Source organism: Melospiza georgiana, chromosome 9, assembly GCF_028018845.1.
Source record: "Melospiza georgiana isolate bMelGeo1 chromosome 9, bMelGeo1.pri, whole genome shotgun sequence".
Lineage (NCBI taxonomy): Eukaryota > Metazoa > Chordata > Aves > Passeriformes > Passerellidae > Melospiza > Melospiza georgiana.
The window spans coordinates 541,078-562,281 of NC_080438.1; the positions used below are offsets into that span (position 1 = coordinate 541,078).

Genomic DNA, 21,204 nt, shown 5'->3' on the forward strand with positions numbered 1-21,204 from the left:
TCAGAAGGGGTCCACAGAGGAGTTTTTAGGGTTTAAAATGTAGCCCTGTATGGTAATGCAGTGATTCTTACAGGCGGTATGGAAATGCTATAGGATTTCTATATTGTACTGGATTGGTTAGTGAGAATCAGAATATTCAACATAGAAAAAGATTTATTGTATTGTAACGGGAACTTCGCTGTCTTAGCTCTTATCTCTCTTACTCTTGCTCTTACCTCTTGTCTCTTAGCTCTTGCCTTTGATGCTCTTACCCCTTTTACTCTCTTATGCTTTTAATCTCTTACCCTCTCATCCTCTCTCCCCCTCTCTTCTCTTAGGCCTGCTCCGAGCTGTGGTTGCAGCTCCAAGCAGGGCCCTGCACCCAGGCCTTTGCAATAAACCCCAAATCCCAGCAGGGCCCTGCACCCAGGCCCTTTGCAATAAACCCCAAATCCCAGCAGGGCCCTGCAGCCAGGCCCTTTGCAATAAACCCCAAACCCCAAAAGGTCCCTGCACCCAGGCCCTCTGCAATAAACCCCAAGTTCCACGACCTGGCTGCAGAGATCTCTCATCTCCATGTGTCCTGACCGTGCTACCCCCATCAATCCTACACTGGGACAGGGGGAGAAACCCCCAGAGTCCCTAGCGATGGGCAGGGGGCTCGGGGATTAAGATGTACTTGTAGTTTTCTTGTTATGTCTAGGCTCTGAAGCAGGGTTTGTCATTGTTGTGAAACCAAGATTTGTCAGGACCCAGGACATCCCTCTGGCTGTCCTGAGCAGCCCAGACCCCTGCCAGGGGGCTCAGAGACCCTGGCACAGAGCCCAGAATGCCCCTGTGGTTTTGATTATGACCCATGGAGCAAGTTACCAACCTTCTATGAAGATCAGCAAGCCACAACAGTTTAGGTAGCATATTAGTGAAGCTATTACGGGGTGAAAAAGTAGATTTTGGGGTTTCTGGTATGGGGGTTCAGGGGGCAAGATGGAGGGAACTGTGTGTGTCCAGCTTTCTCCTTCTTCTTCTGCTGTGATGGTGGCACTTACCGATGGGTTTAGAGTAGAAGCTCACTGTCTAACATAGATGATAGGTTTTGGAAAGTAATTGTAAACATTGTACACGTAGTTTGTAGTATAAAGACATAACACTGCCCCGGGGGAGGCAGAATGCCTCAGACTGTCCCGCTGAGCTGACCTTGGCAGGGCAGGAGAAAATTTTTTACAGATAAGATAAATGAAACAACCTTGAGACTGAGAAATGAAGAGCCCTGACTCCTTCTTCAAGCGCCGGGCTGGGAAAAGAGACTTTGGAACTTTTCTCGGGGTCACTCTGACCAGCCAGAGACCCTGACACAGATTAATCAAGGATTAATACAGAAATAGATGTTCTAATCTATCCTTGCACTTCTGCTGGTCCCTAGGAAGGCTGGTAGGTGATTTCTGTCTGTGTTCAAATATTTAAAGCAACAACAAATAGTCCCACACTTTATATTTCAGATAAACAATTTAATGGCATCTTAACATTGGTTTCACAATCTTATAATGGGCATATTTTACTCCTTGTGAAGCTGAAATCTTTTTAAATACAAGTAATTCTACTGAAATTTTAGAAGTTTCAAAACCATTTTAACATACTGAAAACAAAACAGTCTAAAAAGACAGGTCTAACAGCCATTAAAATGCAGGAAAAAGCAAGAGGACTTCAGGTAAAAGAACACTGATTTAACAGCTACATTTCTTCCACTAAGTATTTATGTGTTAAGAAAAACAGAGCAAATGTAAAAGAACAGAAGTTTTTAAAACCAGAGTTTATAATGCCAGAAACAGCTTTGAAACAACTTTCTATGTAGTTCTATTTATTTCAAAATTTAAAATTGGCTCATTTTTGTCCCAACATTTTGAATTATTAAACACATTGAATATGACAGAAAAAAGCAACAAATTCCTAACTCTGAGAGAAGAACAACCGTGCAAGCAATGCCAGGGCACTGGGCATTTCTGCATTTTAAGCAAAGAGCGTTACAGCATCTTTAATTTTCCTTTTCCTGTCCATTTTGGAGAGCGCAGTCCAGCCTGCCTTGCGCATTCTCCTCATGGTCTTGAGTTTCAGAGCAGAGCCTGGAGATTTCACACTGCATGGAGCTGGGCTCTGGGAAGGAAAATAAAGCCATCCTTTCGTTTCTGTAAACAACCTGATTAACTGCTTGCTTTAATCTTAGGAAAGGCTAACATACCTTTTTTGGTGCTCTGGAATGTATCTGTGAAGCTTGTGGATAACCTTTGTACAAATTTTTAAATGTTTCTTCTTCCGAGACTATGCTCTATATGATTAAAAGTTGAAAGTTAAATTAAAAGTTACTTAGTCACACTATATTAAAATTACTTTTTCTTTCTGCCTAAGGATATTAAATTATGAAAAAGAAAAGTTGTCATTATGAGGCATAACAGTTCAATAAAAAGAATGTTAATTATGTACATACAACTACAATTCCAGAAAGAACCAATAAATTAAAAATATACATAAATATTGGCTGGAATGTGGGAGCCCAAACTCTTTATTTCCATTCTCAGCCCCAGCAGTGAGCACAAAGAGCTGCTCAGCACATGATTTGTTCTCTGGCTCTTACCAGGAGGTCAGTGTGCTCAGAGCTGTCTGAGTGTCCAGCTGCACAAGCACTTTCTGCTTTTTCCTGCTGCTCTGCTCTGCAGGCAGGTTTGTGCTTCTTCCACTCTGCATCTTATCCCTTGGAGGAGTCTTTATAACACATGTCTGGGAAAGAAAATGTTTCTATTTTTAGATCGTATTTTATAGGGTAAATATGGAATCTAAAGACAAACTCAGGACCCAGTTTACAGTCTGAGTGTCCAAGAATTCACCTGACAGAAATGGTGGAACTCTTCTCTTTCCATCCAAACATGGAGCAAAGACCCAAACAAAGTGGGGTGGAAATATAATTTTTTATACTATTTTTGTTGCCAAATGAGGAGAATGAAGGGGAAGCTATGGAAGAGCTGAGTTTCATGGCACATTGTATTACGTTCTCCATGCTTATCTGCAGAAATTCAGGTTATTCTGAACTGTAGCCACTACGCTGGACTCTATCAAACCTCAAAGAAAATGGGAACAAACAAAACTGCAGGAAAAGCTTCCAGAGAAAGATTGATAGCTACATCAAGATTGGTGTTACTTAAAATAGTTTTTTCATTAGAAGTTAAACAGAGAAGCATTGAATGGTCCAGTGCAGTCCTTTTTTAGACAGATAACATCAAAATGGTGCTGGATTCCATTGTTCCAGTGTGAAAACCACAAGTGAACTCCTAACAGGGAAGAAGGGTGAGTTCTGCACTCAGGACTACTTTGATACTTTGACCATTTTTACAGCTATATCAGCTTTTTTCTCTTCCATAGAGGAAAAGTGCCTTTACAAATGGACACTTGTAAGACTAAGTAAAACAATTCTAGAGACATAAAAAATCAGCAACTGAGCAAGAAAAATTACACACTGGGAGCCCTTCCAGAAACTGCTTTCTAATATCTCCATGGAATGGTGTGACCCTTTAAAATCCCTTCTTATCCCAGGGGGAAAAATAAATCATCTACAGAGAAGTAAGAAATACAGGCAGAAAAATGCAACAAGAAAAATTCACTGTTAGGAGTTACAAAACTTCAATGTTGGACTGTCCAAGGGACTTCCTGTTCTGACGAACACATTTTTTTTTTTTTTTACTTTCATTTTTTTAATTTTAGGAATATAATTTGGAGACTTTCTATTTTTTACATTAATAGATTCACCGTATAGATCTAAACAAGGTTTAGGAGTCCTAGGAACATAAGTTTGTATTTTCTATAATTTAAAAAGTTTGAAGTCAAAAGCATTCCAATGTCTTTTGTTGAATGCAAATAAATTCTCATGGCACTTCAATTGATTCTACACATATAAACACTCCCAAATTCTAAAAGCAATTTAAAAGTTGAAGTTACCTTGTGTTTCTTTTCACTGTCAGGAATCATACTGCCAGAGTGCTCTTTTACAAGATTCTCCTACAAAAGAGTTATGTGACAGCAAGGAAGTATTTATTTGATTTCAGTTGTTAAAAATCTTCTTGGTGTAATGACAGAGCACAGTCTATAATCACAGACTGTTACAAAGTTCACACAAAAATATGAAAAATGTGACCAGGTTTAGTACAACCCCAGCATTCAAAAGTCACTGAAAAAAACCCTGCAGTTTAGGGAACTTTTTTGCTTTAGCCAGTTAAAATTACCAAAAATAAAGGAGAGTTTTGTTTTGTTGTTTGTTTATTTATATATAATCTATAATCACAGACTGTTACAAAGTTCACACAAATCTATGACCAGATTTAGCACAACTCCAGCATTCCAAAGTCACTGTTTTCCTGTTCAGTTTCATTTCTTATCCAACTCCTCCCACAGCACAAGCCCAGGCCACACCTCTCACCCCCAGTGCTCAGGGAATAAAAAACTCCACCTTTTCTTCTATTTCTGCTCACAGTTGTTCCTTAAGGTAGGACAGTTCCCTTTTCAAACATGGCAGCTCATTTTCCTACAAACCGTTAAATAAAGGACAGGGTTAACTCTGCACAGCCCAGAAAAAGGAAAACAGTCCCAGGTGAGACAGTAATTAACAGGGACACTCATTAGATACACAAGATAATTCTATGTGCTTTTCAGCCCTATACTTGAAGCTTTACTTTAGATTGTTTAACAAAGACTGAAGCACTGTCCGAAACAGGTACTTGATCAGAAATGTTCAAGGTAATACCTTAAAACCCTTGGGAGAGCAGGGGTGAGAGGGCACAATCTAAATATTTAAAACAAAAGTTTCCTATTCAAAGTGGGGAGTCAGAACATGACACACTATCTGGAAGAGCAGACACAAACACACTGCTACTCCAATTTATTCTTAGAAACATTTGGAGTTTTTAGTGCCCAGAATAAGATCTGTTGCAGCAGGTTGGGTGGGACTGCTACTGGTAAAAATTCAAACCACACTGGAAAAGTTCCCAGAGAATGTCTCTGGTGGGAAAGACCCCAGACAGCAGGAAAAGAAACTCTCTAAGCAAACTGAAAAAAGATCTTTAGAAGTCACAAACTGACTGAAGATCACATCTTTTGTCTCTCTGTGCTGACGGTGGGCAAGAGGGAGGGATTGGAAAAAAAGGTGTTTTAAAGGTTTATATTAATTCTTATTGCTCACTTTTAATTCTATTAATAATATTTTTTGATACTATTTAAGTTTGAATCTGCTTTACCCTCAAAGTATTTTTCTCCTGATCTTTATCTCAACTCAGTCCTTGGATTTTTCTTTCCCCTCCTCTGCTCAACAATAGCAAAGAAAAATGAGTGAATGTTTTTTTGTGTGTGCCTGCACTTAGCCAGTATAAAACCACTCCACAAGGACATCAGCCCCTTCACTGAATTATTGACCATTGCAAAGTGCTCCTTACCAGCGCTCTTTCTGATGAGAACTGCTTTTGCTGTTTCATTTTATATACTTTTAACTCTGCATCTTTTTCTTCAACCATTTTATCATATTCATTCTGTGTCAAAAAAACCAAACCAACAACCAACTCAAAACATGTGACTAAATGTTACAATTATAGAGTTATCCAGTCTTAAAACATCATTTTTTCAAACAAGGCTCTTAAGATTCATAAAGAAAAGATTCATTGATGCTTCTGCAGAAACTGTAAAACAGGAAATGCTCAATTCAAGTATTATTTTGTGGACTGGCAGAGAGTGCTTTATTTCTGTGCAGCAATATGTGCTCAGCACTAAGAGCCAGCTGTGCCATCTTTATTAATGTATCTGCTAAAGATATTGCAAAATGAGGAATAGAAAGGTAAACTAAAATGTGTCAGGCTAAACTGCTGACAGTCACTAGGTAACCTTTGAGAAAGAGGCCAAACTGATACTGAAAAATATTGCATTCAGATGGTATCAAAGGAAGCCTGAACTGAAAACAAAAATCTAAAAATCCCAGAAGTTTAGACGACTGGAATTTATCTGCCCATAGGAATCTTTTCAAAATCTTCAAATGAATTTGATTTTAGATGATGCAAAGTGCAGCATGTGTTCAGCTTCCTTTTCCCAGACTCAGGCCTGTTTCTGCTTTTGAAAGGTCATTAACGTGGTGTCACAAGTTATAAACATGGTATTGACATGGTATCACCCATTGCAAACTACAGCAAGCAGGAAAATCTCTGACCTTGTGCTTTTCCATCAGTGCCACCATCTCAGTTATCTTGTGCTGACAAGATATCTGGCATCAGTTTCTCTCTGTATCATTGCAGTTTCATCACAAAGCAACCTCATCTTTTCTACCTGTCAGTAATAAATTGCATTTCATTCATCAACATAGCAATATATTTCTTTTAAATCTTAATTTCTTCTTCCCCCTGTGGTACAAAGTTTGCAGTCCCACTTGGGCTTTATTTGCTTTCAAGATCCCTTTGCAATCCCTCATCTTTTCTGCAGATTGGTAAAATGGGCAAGATCAAAGGTACAGCCATGGCAGGCAAGCTCACTGCAAACCAAAAGTACATTTCAAGCACTCTGCCCTAACATTTCTTAGCATTGCCATCAAAAAATGTGTGGGCAGAAAAATACTAATATGGGAGAAGTTATAATCTAATTTAACTGGGCTGACCTTATACCAAGGGTGGAATTTCTTTGAACTATATCTTGAAAGAAAGAATTTTTAATGGAGTTCTCATTTTCAAAGACATATTCAAATACTTCAACCTAAGCACCTAATGTACTAAAGCTTTGCTCACAGGGATTCACAACAAGTTCCATTTATGTTAATAAGACTGAAATATGAGCAAGGACTCTGGCCAATAAAGCTTCATAAAAACATTTTAAATTAAAAAAATTAAATTGCAGTAAAAATTAACACCTCTCACCTCTTCACAAAGTTTATTTTCATTTACTTTTCTTGTTTCTATGTCTTTTTTATAGATGTCAACTTCTTCCTTATGTTGCTTGTTCATATTTTCCATCTCTAACTGCAATTTATTCACCTTTGGAGAATGCAGAATTGCTGCTGTTATTTGTTTAGGGATTACTATGTTAATGATTTTTTCTTACCTCTTATTTTTGAGCACAAACACTGTTACTTTTCAGGTATATGATTCAAGTGTTTCCTATTTAAAAGTTCAGGTTTTGGTTTTTTTTTTAATAAAGAGTTGAACTTTGGCCTGAAGTGAGTTAGAAAATACTCAAAGGAACAATGCCAACAGCACAATGGGGAAGACTGCCCTAAGCAGTCACCCTAAATGCTTTGAATGCCTCAAGAAAAAACAAACACGTTTGTTTTTTCTCTCTTGTAAATCTGTATCAGATTTTCACAGGTTTTATGGTACATTTTCCTCCCAGCTGTGCATTTTGATTACAGTTTTTCCTTTTAAGTTTATCATATGAATATCCTCAAAAAACTCCACTTTTCTTCAAGTGCAGTACCCAAAGCTGGACACAATATTCCCATCAGAGGGATTGCCACTGCAGAACACATTTAAAGAACAGACTAAAAAGAGTAATATATTTATATATATATAGATTTCATTTAAATGCTTTTCTGTTACAATGAGGTTGCTGAACCCTGTTCAATCCACTATCAACAAAAGAAAAAAAAAAGGAATACATTGGAAACATCATTAATTGCAATGTGAATCCATCTCTTAAATGTCCAATAGTCAGTGCCCAATGATTAAAAATGGAAGCATCTTCTAAAAACTATGAGCTCATTCCTGCAAAGTCTGTATCCCAGATCCAAAAACCAGTTCAGAATGTATTTAACAAGTATTATCATTACTTACACTGGGAGTTAAAAACACTCACCTCATCTTCTACATGATGTTATTCAAACCTACCTTCCCTTCATAAGTATTGCTTTTCTTGCTTTCTGCAGTAATTTTCTTTTTCAGCACCTTATTCTGTTGAAATTAAACAAAACAAGCATTGTACCTTAATAAGTTAATAGAATTATGTAATGGTTTAACTGCATCAAGAAATTCTAGCTTTCATCAAGCAAATAACTCTCTGTTGTGCAGCTCAGGTTCCAGAACAATTCTTCAAACAAATGAATGTTCAGCTAATTTCTGTGATAATTACTGTTTCTTCATGACCTTAAGAAAGGCCCTCCTGAGCAGCAGCAGGGAATAACAAATGAGGTGCAGTAAGTGAATTAAAACTAAGATGCTGCTGACAGAAGGTGTGAAGATGTCATGACCAAAAATACAACTTATTTATTTTTACAGTGAAGTTACTACAGTTTGTGCCAGTGCAGAATTCTTTTCTACTCGTGGTAACTGAGATACTCATACACGTACATAAATAACACTATGCACTAAATGAAAAAGAGCAGAAGTTTATTAAAGATATTATTTTTGTAATTGCTCTTTTCAAATTAGGGCTCATTTAACAAATCAAGTGATCCCTAAGATGACTCTCTAATTTGCTCAGGGTTAGGATAAGAAAGGAGAATTTTTAAATTACATAGGTGTATCTAAAGACATCACAGCAGACACAAACCTGCTGAAAGGGCAACCCAAAATATAATGTGTTTATGTATTTGTGACATTTAAAATCTCTACACACCTCCTGCTGCAACTCTTCAATGCATTTGGTTTTATTTTCCATCTGTTTCTTTCAATTTTTCATCTGAAAGAGATATTTCAGACATGAATTAGTAAGTTCTACAAATGACTCCCTATGTGAGCAATTCCTGTAGATGTTCTCAAACCTGCACTTGCACCAATCTGGTTTGTTCCAATGGGACTGAAACACCAGCTGACATGTTAGAATAATCAGAGTTTTAGCCATAAAGTACCACAAGATGTTAATTAAGACCAGTGAACCAGTTCTTTAGTGGTTATGGAGTTAAAAAGAAGAAGAAAAAAACCCAAGATCTTCACAATTTAAAAAATGCACTTGTATGAAGTTCCCTACATCCATGAAAAAATGAATTTTCCCAATTATTTTCTACAATCTTCAATGGCTTTTCCTTTCTTGAAATTTCATTTTCAGTTCTCTTAACCTGAAATTAAATTGTAAATCTTTGACTTTTACAATGAAATTTTGAAATTTGCTAAAAACCCCAGGTTGCTTTGAACCAATAGAAAGAAAAGCAAAAATGTTTGAATCTACTTAAGCTCAAATTCACACTACATATAAAAAGCTAATCTAGAGCCCATCCATCACTGAGTGGGTATATGAAAAAACAGAAAAGCAGGTTCTCTGTTTGCCTGAAAACAAACAAATCTTTAATATTAAACTTCCAGCACAGAGTGAACATCCCAGTGACTGTGCTTGTCTTTTGAAATACCAGGGCTCACATGGGGACACACAAGGGCATAGCTGGCAGCAGCTGGGAAAGAAGAAACCTCTGGCAGAGATCACATCCCCCAGGCAGAGACTTGCAGAAAAAACCCCAACAAAGATTTTACACTGAATGCTGCCCTGCAGGTTCTGTAAGATATTTTCCTGACACAGGACATACATTTTCTTCTCTTTCATCCAGTGTACTTTTCATCTCTTCACCTGGCTTTGCCATTTTCTCCTTCAAAGACTCCAGTTCATTTCTAAGTGCCAAATTACCAAGCATTAGTAAATATTTCCTTATTGCCTTTAACTTATTTTCAGTACTTCTAATAAACCCATATTTTATTTTCTGAAAAGAGCTGCTGATGTTGATGGGAACTTCATAAGCTGCTCAATGAAAATGTTGTTAAAATGCAGCAACATGCCCAGTAAGTCAATATGTGAACTGTCCATACTTCTTTTAAGTAGGAAAAGATGTTCCAGGAACCCAAGGAGGATACATCCTGACCTGGAATATTGCAATGCAGCTGTGGAACATGGGAGCTGCCTGTCTGTTGAATGGGGACGCAGAGAGTAACTCTGATCCAGTTTTGCCTTGTCACATTTAATCCATAACCTTCAGTTTCCATTTTAATTTCTTTCACACCTGAGATGTCTAATGCAAAACAAGACAGCTCCTACTGTGTAATACAAAATGATAGCAAACATTGTTCCTGCAGCAATTGGTATTTCTAATCTGAGAAAATTTCTACTTGGCCAACAGCAGTTCTGAATAGTTTCTGTTTAGCTATGTAATCTAGAAAAACATTAATCAAAAAATCCCAGAAAGCAGCATTTGAACAGAACAAACTGAGTCTACTTCCTTTAACAATATCAGTTATTACTATTTGTTTTTACTTGCCTTAGCTGGCTATTTGCCTCTTCTAGGTTTTCAACTAACTGCTTTGTATTTTCTTCTTCTTTCTTACTATCCTAAATAAAGACCCATGTGTCAGCAAAGAAATAAAATTCAAAGTGACTTCTTAAACAATTCAAAGACATCCAAAGCACACTGACCTGCCTTGTTCACAAGTGTAAATACACTTCCTTTCCAATTCAAATACAAAAAATATCTCAGGTCATGTTGCAGCTCATCATCTAATTTGTGAAACTGAGTAATTTGTCAAATTGAGTATTGTCCTTTCAAGAAAGCTGGAAGTTTACAACTTGCCTCTTGTTGTTCTTGCAGCTTCTGGAGTTCTGCAGCCACAGCATTTTTCTCTTGTGCTGTTTGTTCTTTCTCTAGTGAAAGCTTACTGAGATACACTGTTAGCTGTTCATTCTTTAACCTAATTTAAATCAAATGCCCAAGAAGAATAAGAAGATACATTTTGAAATCTCCTTTTAAATTAAACTTACCCATTATCAAGTGTTACTCCATGCTGAAAAAAAGTCCAGGCCTTTATCTACAAATATAAGCTTTGCAGCAGAGTCAGAGAGATGTAAAAAGGTGACAGAAGAAGGAAAGAAAATCAGAGTCAACTTTTACATAAATATAATGGTTAGTAAAGGTGATGTAGTTCAAAGCAAGATTAGCAATGAATTCAGAAACTTTCTCTTCTTGTTAAATAAGTCAGAGAGATATGGAACAACTACATATGCCATAGAATATATACAAATAGATAAAGTGGAATTTAGAAATGTAAGTATATAATTAATGGCATATATGTGGTTCAAAACTTCCATTAGAAAACAATCATAGTTCATTTCACTGTGGATTAAAGAAACTTCTACATTACACCAAAACTAATTCAATATTATATTTTCAAAATGCTCATACACCTCTTGTTCAAGATCTGTTTTCAGAGTCACAAGCTGCTTTAAATAATCTTGTTCCTTCTCAGCTGTACTTGTCAGCTGTGCTTTCAAATCCTGGAATTCTTTCTGCAAAATGCAAAGGAAGAGTTTTCAGTATCCATGTGCAAACTCCAACTGCTGGAGGTTATCAGACATGAACTAAGAGCACAAGGCTTTCAGAAGAACCCAACAACATCCATGCTATGGATTATCCAGATTGGATCTTTCCAGTCTCTGCTGGGATCTGGAAGTGGTGTGAGACAGTGAACTGTGACACCAGTGCTGTTCATGTCTGTCCCCTGCTGTGAGTTTCATTACCTGGGCTGCAAAATTAGGGTGGGACCCTGCTCTGGGTGCTGTTTCTTATGTATAAACTTGAATCCAAGTCATGATGTGTAACTTCACTATTTCTAAAAACATGTTACTATTGCCCTGCTTCAGACCTCTCTCATTTGGAGAGCATTTTCATTTCTCTCTCCACATTTTTCTCTCTCTGCATATTTTCTACAGTAGCCTCGAGATTCTTCTTCAATAAAAGTCGTCCAATTTACCCATTTTAGAAAATGAGTGAAACTCAGTTCAGAACATTCAATGCACAGATTATAAGAACAAGCAGACACAGTAAAATGCACACATGATTTCAGACTATCTTAACTTTAGTTGATATGGATTCTTGTTAGGCTTGTAAATATAAAATCATAATGAAAATAAACCTCTGTTAAGAGTGTATTTCATATAGCTTAGACTTCTGTGACAGAAAATGGGCCTGTGTCACAGCAGAGCAGGGTTCACAGAGGCCAGAGCTAATTACCTTCCTGGAAGGAAGAAAAAATGGGAAAACTTTATATCCAGAGGGAGTGGCATTTGAATGGGCATGAACAAAGAAGGAAATAACCAAAAACCTTGATAAGGAAAACCAAAAACATGGGAGACAAGAAAAACCAAAAGCACGGGAGACAAGAAAAACAGAGGCAATAAAGAAGTTCTTCAAAGAAAACACTGAAATTGTGTGTGAGAAAGTTTAGTAGAAATGTTAAGGTTGACTAGATAAGAGTTTATTTATGGCATTTAAGATACTTACAAAGCAAGAGGAATTTCATATGAAGAGCAAATGCCATGAGATTAATAAAATGAACATTTACCAGAGTTTCTGACAGCTCTTCGAGTTGCACTTCTTTATCACATTTCACTTTAGTCATCTCTTCTACAGCACATGGAATGTAAAATGAATGGAACAGAAATTATTTTTCATATTTAGCAGGCAGTATAAAACATTTACCCTTTTGCAATACCCAGTTCTCAAAACTTGTTGGATTAAGTTAAGAAACTGAAAAGCTAATTTATGACTTAATCTAAATGTAGACTTGAGAAAATGATTCAGACATTAGCAAATCTATATCTGAAGAGAAACTAAATATTTATCTTAAATAAAATTTAGAGCCTATTATGTTTTCCACAAATATAGCTTCAAATAAACCATGGACTGTAAGACTGGATTGTTCTCCAAGTATTGATGCACCTGCATTGTTCCAGAAAAAAAATCTGAACTGCTGAAAGTATCAGATGGATATGCTGAGAAAGGAAACCAGTTGTTACTAACTTCCAGATGGTTTCTATGTGCACATTCACAATTCTGGGATTTTTTGCAAGTTCTCAACAGCAAGGCAGAGCTCTTACTCTGGGGACTAAGGAGCACATCCCTAGAAACCACAGGATGTCAAACTGATGATATTTAAAGACAACCCCTGCCAGCATCATTCCACTTCTAGCATGGGGAGGACACAGAAACCTCCATGGGAGGGTTTTATCTCTGCTGCAGAAGTCACTCCTGGCACCTGCAGTGCTGCTGCTCTGAGCTGCAAACCAAAATTACCTGCAGAGGAATTCATGCATGAATGGTCTGACTATTGGAGCTGTGCACAGCACTGCCCTTTGGCTGCTGCCAGCACCAATGACCCCCAAAGAAAAGGGATCAGCTGAGTAAAAATAAATCCAGGCATTCCTGACAGGTACAGGCACTGTAAAATCATTTCCCAACTACCAGAGACAGTCCATTTCCAGACAACAGCAGAAAACATTTTTATTACTGCCCAGCTCATTTTCTGCCTTTCTACAAGCCTTACCCAGTTCAGCAGATTTATTCTGGAGCTCCAAGGTAAGCAGCTTTGAATCATCTTCAGATTTCTTAAATCTAAGAAAATGGTAAATTAAAAACCCCAAATGTAGAGTACAAAGCACTGCATTTGAAACTTCAAGGACAATAAGACAAAGTCTTAGCACAAGCACTTTAAGAACATTTACCTTTAACAGACAGGTGATAGATCTGCCTGCAGCACATATCAAATTTCACTTTTACAACCTCAGAACAGTAGACATAAAAGTAAACAAATATATACCTACAGAAATCTGTATTTTTTAAAGAGAGAATTGTGAAAATTGGAGGGGGCAAAAATTTACTTTTTATACAGTATCAACTAGCACAACCAAAAAAATTACATTAAACTCTCTGCATTTAGACCACTGTGCGGAAAAAACCTCCAAATTTCAGCTTCATTTCCAATTGTTCTTGATTTTGTCATAGACTGCAACTTGTAAGATCACTCTTGGAATTTAAACTCATTTACCTATTTTGCTCTTCTCACAGCAAGCTTTTCAAATTGGCAACAGAAGTGTCAAACTCCTCTGTCAGGGCTGCAAGCAAAGCTTTCATTTTTTTACATTCTTCCTCCTGCTCTTCCTTTTCTCCAGGGACCTGAATTAATGTCTTCACTGTAGTCTGGAATTCAGTTTCCAAGTTGTTCTGAGACACCTTCAAGACATGATATCATTTCTAAACATGTTTTGCAACAAACAGCTACAGCTGTTTCATGTCTAAAGTATCCATAATTATTTATGCAAATACTCACCTAATCTATTTCTACTGTAAAACTATAAGCAAAGGGTACCTCTGCCTTTTGCAATGAAATTTTAGCCTCTTCCAGCTCTGCCCTCAAATGTTCTTTACTGACCTGGGATTCCTTTAACATTTCTTCATTATGTACTAAACAAAAAAAGATGTTTATATTTTTAAAAATAGGATATTTACTAAAAAATGCTGCTAAAAATGGAAAATTACATACATTTTAAGAATGTAACAAAGACCAATGGTACTAATATCATTTACTATAAAATAATACATAAAATTTTAATATAGATGGCTTAAAAATATTGAAAATCAAGTTCTGAAAAGTGTCCTCAGTGACATCTGCCTGACTGTACATTTGCAAAACTGAAGCAACATATTTTCCCCTTGCAATTTTCAAAAGCTCTCACTGCTTGACTCCCCCTAAAAACTGCCCTGCCAGTCCTGCTCCCACATGAGCAGCTCCTGCTCCAAACAAAAATAAGGCCTTCAAGGCCCCAAAATTCTGCTGCCAACCAGCAACAGAATAAGACTATCATGGCCCTGTTTCCTATGCTTCTATAAACAATTACATCTAATAAATAAACAATCATAAACCATGACATTTAAATTCTATAAACAATTACATTTAAACACAGCAGGCAGAACTCTTACATTTTGCTTCCATTAAGTCAGCAATCTTATTTTGTGACGTCTGCAGCTAAGCCTTGATGTCTTTTGTGACATCATCTTTTTCATCTCTCTGTATGGTAAGAGCTGAAATCTAGAAAAGAGCAAGAAATATCATCATGAAGTCTGGAGAAGGGACAGATATTAATTTTCATTTGTACTCTAGGTATGGTTAGCAGCCATTTTGCTGTCATTCAAGTTAGATTAGATAGATAGATTAGATAGATAGATTAGATAGATAGATAGATAGATAGATAGATAGATAGATAGATAGATAGATAGATAAATAGATAGATAGATAATATTTGGCTAGATATAATCTTAGCCAAATATTGATCAAGTCACTTAAATCTAAACAAAAAAGTTCTCCAATTCAAAATCAAACCATAAATTCCAGGAGACTAAAGGTACTGAAACACCACTAAACTTAGCAGAATTTGACTTAAATGCAGCTTCAGATGTTATTTTGTCTTTTTTACTAATGCCCAGAAAGACTTCTTGGCTCTTGCATTGCCCCTTTAGGCACAAATAAAGCTCTACATCTTAGATAGTAAAATGAGCAAACCTGCTTTTCCTTTTGGCTGACTTCCAGTTTGCATTCTTTCTCAAACTTGTCCACTTTTTTTTGCTTCTTCTTTTACTTTGGAGATACAGTAACATCCATAGTTAACATTCTAGCTGAAATATACTCCAAGTTCAATACAACTTCCACTTTAAGACTGCTTGGAATTGTACAGCTGTACCATTTGTTTCCCCAGAGTAATTGCTGAGGCAATGTTTGATTTTATAATCAAAATACTAACAGAAAAGAGCATGTGAAAATGAAACAGGAACATACCAGACTATACATACAGAGAGAGAGCATTTAGCTAAACTTTCTGTAGCTAGTGTAGCTATACGCTAGTGCATTATCATTTAAATAAATGAACTATGGGAAGTAAGTATTGATCTCTGGACTGTACTTCACAGACAAAACTTCAATTTTGAGTGACTGTTTGAGAAATAAAGTTCCAGCTTTGGCCCAGTGGAACAGCAACAGAAGGGGCCAGGCAGTGACCAAAGGCAGCATGAATAAAAGAAGGGTCCCAGTGTCTCAGTGTGAGCTGCTCACCATTCCAGCACTTCACATTTCTCTGCCCTGACACTGCATGTGTAACACAAGCTATGAAGTACAAAACTGAGCCAGCTGCATAAACTCAATAAACAGAATTCTCACATTTGAAACTCATTTCCAATCTGTCGTCCTCTGCTTGCACACGAAGCTCTTCAAATGCCACTGTCATTCTCTAAAACCAAAATTTTATATTTGAAGTTCAATACTGGAAACCCTGGAACTTCTCAAGGGGCTGCTGCCCACCTCAGCCATTCTGAGGAACCAGGAGGGAGGTGAAATAGACCCCAAAGAGAAGCCAGAAGCTGTGGCAGTGACCCAGCACTAAGCACACATCACCCAGATCACAGGGATCTACATCCCACACACTGCTGCACCTTCTCCATTGAATGTGTTTGATAGAACACAAAAATAATTCTTGAAAAGGGATTGAAAACCCAACTTCCTGCATCACACATGACATGACACCCACACATGATGGACACAAACAGTATCCCAACATAAACATGGAACTCAGCTCAGCTCACATAACTCACATTCCTTTCATCCAGCTTGCTCACTTATTTCTATGTTGCAGTGAAGTTCCTCATACAATTGCATTGTTGCTTCCTTTTCCTGTTCATCTATCAAAGCAAGAACATATGAGAAACTTTTTCTTTTGGACTAGAATGCCATTTGCCCAAGTCACTATACTTAATCAGCAAAATGAATTAAAAAGGAATTCTCAGCTCCATTCTTATTAAATAAGTCATTATGAAACATGGTGCCAAAAGTTACAGAATCTAGGGAAAATGTCTATTTCATTGAAACATTGAGCAAGCTCAGCTTTTAAATTTCCTTCCTAAGATATTTTTTTCTGTGAAAAGTGTAATTCTAGATCAGTTTATGTGACCATATTAATTATTATAGTATTAATGCTGTTGAATAATAATGTATCAGAACTGTTAGTATTTATAAACTGTAATCTAGGGTTAGCACTGAATTTCTTCCTATCAGCAGATACCTATACCCACAGAGCTGTCATTATAAAACTGCAACAACACTCCAGGTCCATATTTTCCTTCTTTCCTTTCACTTTTGTAATTGATACTATTTTTTCTTAAGAAAACAATTAAAAAGAGAACAGTAACAGAAACAGCTATCAAAAAAGAACAACACACCTATATACAATTGTTTCTAGAATTAAGGCTAAAAAGAAACAGACATTTAAGTATCCAGGATCAAGTTAGTAAAATTCTAATTATTATAATAACGATTCTAAATTGCATATAAAGTAGGATTTCCAATCAAGAACATATTTTAAAACCTCAAGAATTTAAACTTCATTAAGTTATCCAACTGACTTGGCTTGTTCAGTTTCATGAGAAGAATTCCAGTTACTCATTATACCTTGGGGTTAAGACCTTTTTTCCCCATAAATGTGTGATGGCTGAAAACAGGAAATGTCAGATCTGGAAATTTGTTTCAGAGTGCTGGGAATTTAGAGTAGATTCTACTGCCTAAAACCAGGCATGAAGTGTCACTTCTCATGTCTGAATATATTCCCAGAGTGTGGCTGGGACTGCAAAGCTTCAATGGGCTGAGCAGCCTTGGGGAGCCCTGCCCTGCTCTGCAGTGGCTCCAGTGCCAGTCGGGGCTGTGGGCACTGCCTCAAACCTGGAGCACTGTTTGGGCACCCAAAGAGCTCCCAGGCTGGCAACCTTGCAGCAAACAATCTCACAGCCTTCAAAAGCCCTCTGCATTTAGCACTACAAACCACAAGTCTGTTAGACCTGGGGCTTCACTTCCAATTTTGTGAGCCACTTAAAATTCATTTCTCATTCTGAGAGCCACATCCAGTAGATCTCAACTGCAGAACTTTTCTGAACAGCAGGAGAAATTTCTTCTTCTTGCTTCTGTTCGTGAATTTAGAGCAAGCTAAAAGTATATTTACTCTGATAAATAAAAACTAAAAAAGCATTTACATTTGCTGGTCTTCTCTGTGAATCGAGTGCAGGTTTCCTTGAGCAGATTACACAGATGCCCCGAAGCAGCAGCTCTGAAGGAGGGGAAAATATCATGTTTGCACAGGAGTGCACAGTGCTTTGTGCACCTAAGGAGTAACAATGGAAATGACCTTCAAAATTTAACAGCTACATAAAACTGCCCACATGGAAACTGATTATTTCCACCACAAAAATATATCCTTGGTTCTATTACTTACTCTTTCAAGAGATCTTAATTTTCACATATCTCTTCTTCCAGTTTCAAATGGAGTTTCTCATTTTCAAACAGATTTCATAGGGAACAAATGCAAAAAGACACTGTTATTGAAAAATATATTAGAAATGCACTTGAACTTCTCAAATCCCTCATGAAAAAGTCATTTGGGGCATCAGTAGACAGAAGTCTGTTTTATCTGGTATTACATGCTGAGTCATCTTTTGCATGAAAGATGTAATAATTAATGAACAATAATTTACCAGCAACTGAGACATTTACAGGTATATTCTTCATACACACCCTCACACAGGACAGGTGCCTGCAACTTCTCAAAATAATCATTTTCTCAAGGCACAAACCAAACTGCAACAGTCTTTAATATTTAATTGTATCAATAATAGTGTCATACTGAATCAGGAAGCACTGAACTTCATCTATTCAATGTAACTATACAATACTGGCCTGCAGTTCTTGAATGGCTTTATTCTGTGCTTCAATAATCTTTCTATTCTCTTGGAGTTTTCTTTCTTTCTGGTTTAGTTCAGTTTCCACAGTCAGTTTCCACTGCTTGATCTTCTCAGCCTCTTTGTAGAGTTTTGAGAACAATTCATTCGTTGTTTCTGGATTCTATTAAAACAGGTTCCACAAGTTAATCTCAAATACTATCTAATTAATAGTATATAATATCTAATTAATACTGTTGTAGATAATGTATTTATCTCTTAGAAACATCACAAGAGTAATATTTTTTTCCACAGATGGTGATATAAGCTTAGATATGATCAGGAGCCCAAGTTTAAATCTTTGTGCATCCTCTGTGTATGTATCAAAAGGCATTACAGGGCACATAGGAGAAACAAATACAATGAAATATCCCAAACCCCCTTCAGACATCACCAAATAGATGGGCTTAAAGACACGGATAACTGCAGTCCACCAAAATCAATAAAAATTTTGCCAGAATTATCAGTGAAGCCAAAATTCCTTCTAGCAGGTTCTTCACCCCATTTCTGTCCTCTCCTTCTGACAGACACTGATGAGTTAAGTAAAGGCAGCTTCAGAGACTTTGCCCAGGAGTACCTGTGATATTGCCATGGACACACACAGAATCACAGAATCACAGAATAATGAGGTTGGAAGAGACCTCTCAGATCATCAAGTCCAACCTATGCCCTGACACCTCAACTGCAGTACCAAGTGCCATGTCCAGGCTTTTTTAAACACATACAGAGATGGAGATTCTACCACCTCCCTGGGAAGAGCATTCCAGTGCTTCATTATTCCTTTGGTGAAATTTTTTTCCCTAATATCCAACCTATCCCTTCCCTGATGTAGCTGGAGACTGTGTCCTCTGGTTCTGTCAGTGCTGCCCGGTGGAAGAGACCAACCGCACCTGGCTCCAACCTCCCTGCAGGAAGCTGCAGAGAGCCATAAGGTCACCCCTGAGCCTCCTCTTCTCCGGGCTAAACAGCCCCAGCTCCTTCAAACGTTCCTCACAGGGCTTGTGTTCCAAACCCCTCCCCAGCCTTGCTGCCTTCCTCTGGATGTGCTCCAGCATCCCAACGTCCTTCCTAAACTGAGGGCCCAGAACTGGACACAGCACTCAAGGTGCAGCCTCAGCAGTGCCCAGTACAGGGGCAGAATGAGCTCCCTGCTCCTGCTGGCCACACCATTCCTGACCCAGGCCAGGATGCCATTGGCCTTCTTGGCCACCAGGGCACACTGCTGGCTCATGTTCAACCGGCTGTCCCCAGCACCCCCAGGGCCCTTTCTACCTGAGCACTGTCCAGACACACTGTCCCCAGCCTGGAATGTTGTAGGGGACTTTTGTGGCCAAAATGTGGAACTCAGCACTTGGACTGATTAAACTTCATGCTGCTGAACTCTGCCCATCCATTCCACTGATCTAAGTCTCTCTGCAGAGCCCTCCTTCCTTCCAATAGATCAACACACGCACCCAGCTTAGTGTCCTCTGCAAATTTACTCATGAATGACTCAATGCCCTCACCCATGTCGTCTATAAAAATATTAAACAGAACTGGTCCCAGTACAGCCCTGAGGGACAGCACTGGTGCCTGGCTGCCAGCTGGATGCAGCACCATTCACCATCACTCTCTGGGCCCATCCAGCCAGTTCTGAGCCCAGCACAGAGTGCTCCTGTCCCAGCCATGGCTGCAGCTTCTCCAGGAGTGTGCTGTGGGAGACAGTGCCAAAGGCCTTGCTGGAGCCCAGATACACAACGCCCACAGCCTTTCCTGCACCCACCAGGCAGTCACCTGCTCACAGACGGAGCCCAGGTTGGTCAGACATGACCCACCCTTGGTAAAGCCCTGCTGGCTGGGTCTGATAGCCTGGCCATGCTGCGAGTGCAGTGTGATAGCACTCAGTGTGAACTGCTCCATTATCTCACCTGCTACTGAGGCCAGGCTGACTGGCCTGGAATTACCAGGATCCTCCTTCCTACCTTTTCTGTACATGGGTGTCACACTGGCCAGTGTCCAATCATCTGGAACCTCACAGTGAGCCACAACTCCTGATAAATGATGGAGACAGGCTTGGCAAGCTCATCTGCCAGCTCCCTCATCACCCTGGCATGGATCCCATCTGGACCCAGGGATTTATAAATATCCAAGTGTCCCAGCAGTTCTCTGCTCACACACAGAGCAGGAAGGAAAACCACCATCCTTGTGCCCTTAGAACACCTTGAAAGTGCCCTACAAGCAGTGCTGGGCCAGTGGTCGAGGCAGGGAGAGCAACACACGAGCCCCAAGGGCCCTTTGGTTCACTTACAACAGCCCCAAACAACATCCTTGTTTTGGCTGCATCACAGTTTTGTTACAGTCCTGATGGTACTTCAATAGCTTAGGATAAAAAAGTCTAAAAAGTTATCAGGGATATGAAAATCAGCCAAATTATTAATACTCTAATTATAAAAGTATCTTACGTAGCATAGTTTCTATTTTAACATTATGTTATAACCTAAAACTAGATTTAACACACTACTTAAGAAAATCAGTACAACATAACTTTCTAACACAACACATATAATATTCATTTTAATATTTGTGAAAAGCCAGTCCTACAATATGCATTTTTCACACAGGTAATGCAGGCCCTGGAGGCATCTCCTGAAACTGGCACAGCCCCAGCAGATGGCATGGGT

At 38.3% G+C, this 21,204-nt stretch overlaps 1 pseudogene; it reads right to left on the bottom strand.

Annotated features, from left to right (window-relative positions):
* The window catches only part of LOC131087006 (synaptonemal complex protein 1-like), a 31,659-nt pseudogene continuing 10,455 nt past the window's right edge, over positions 1-21,204 (bottom strand).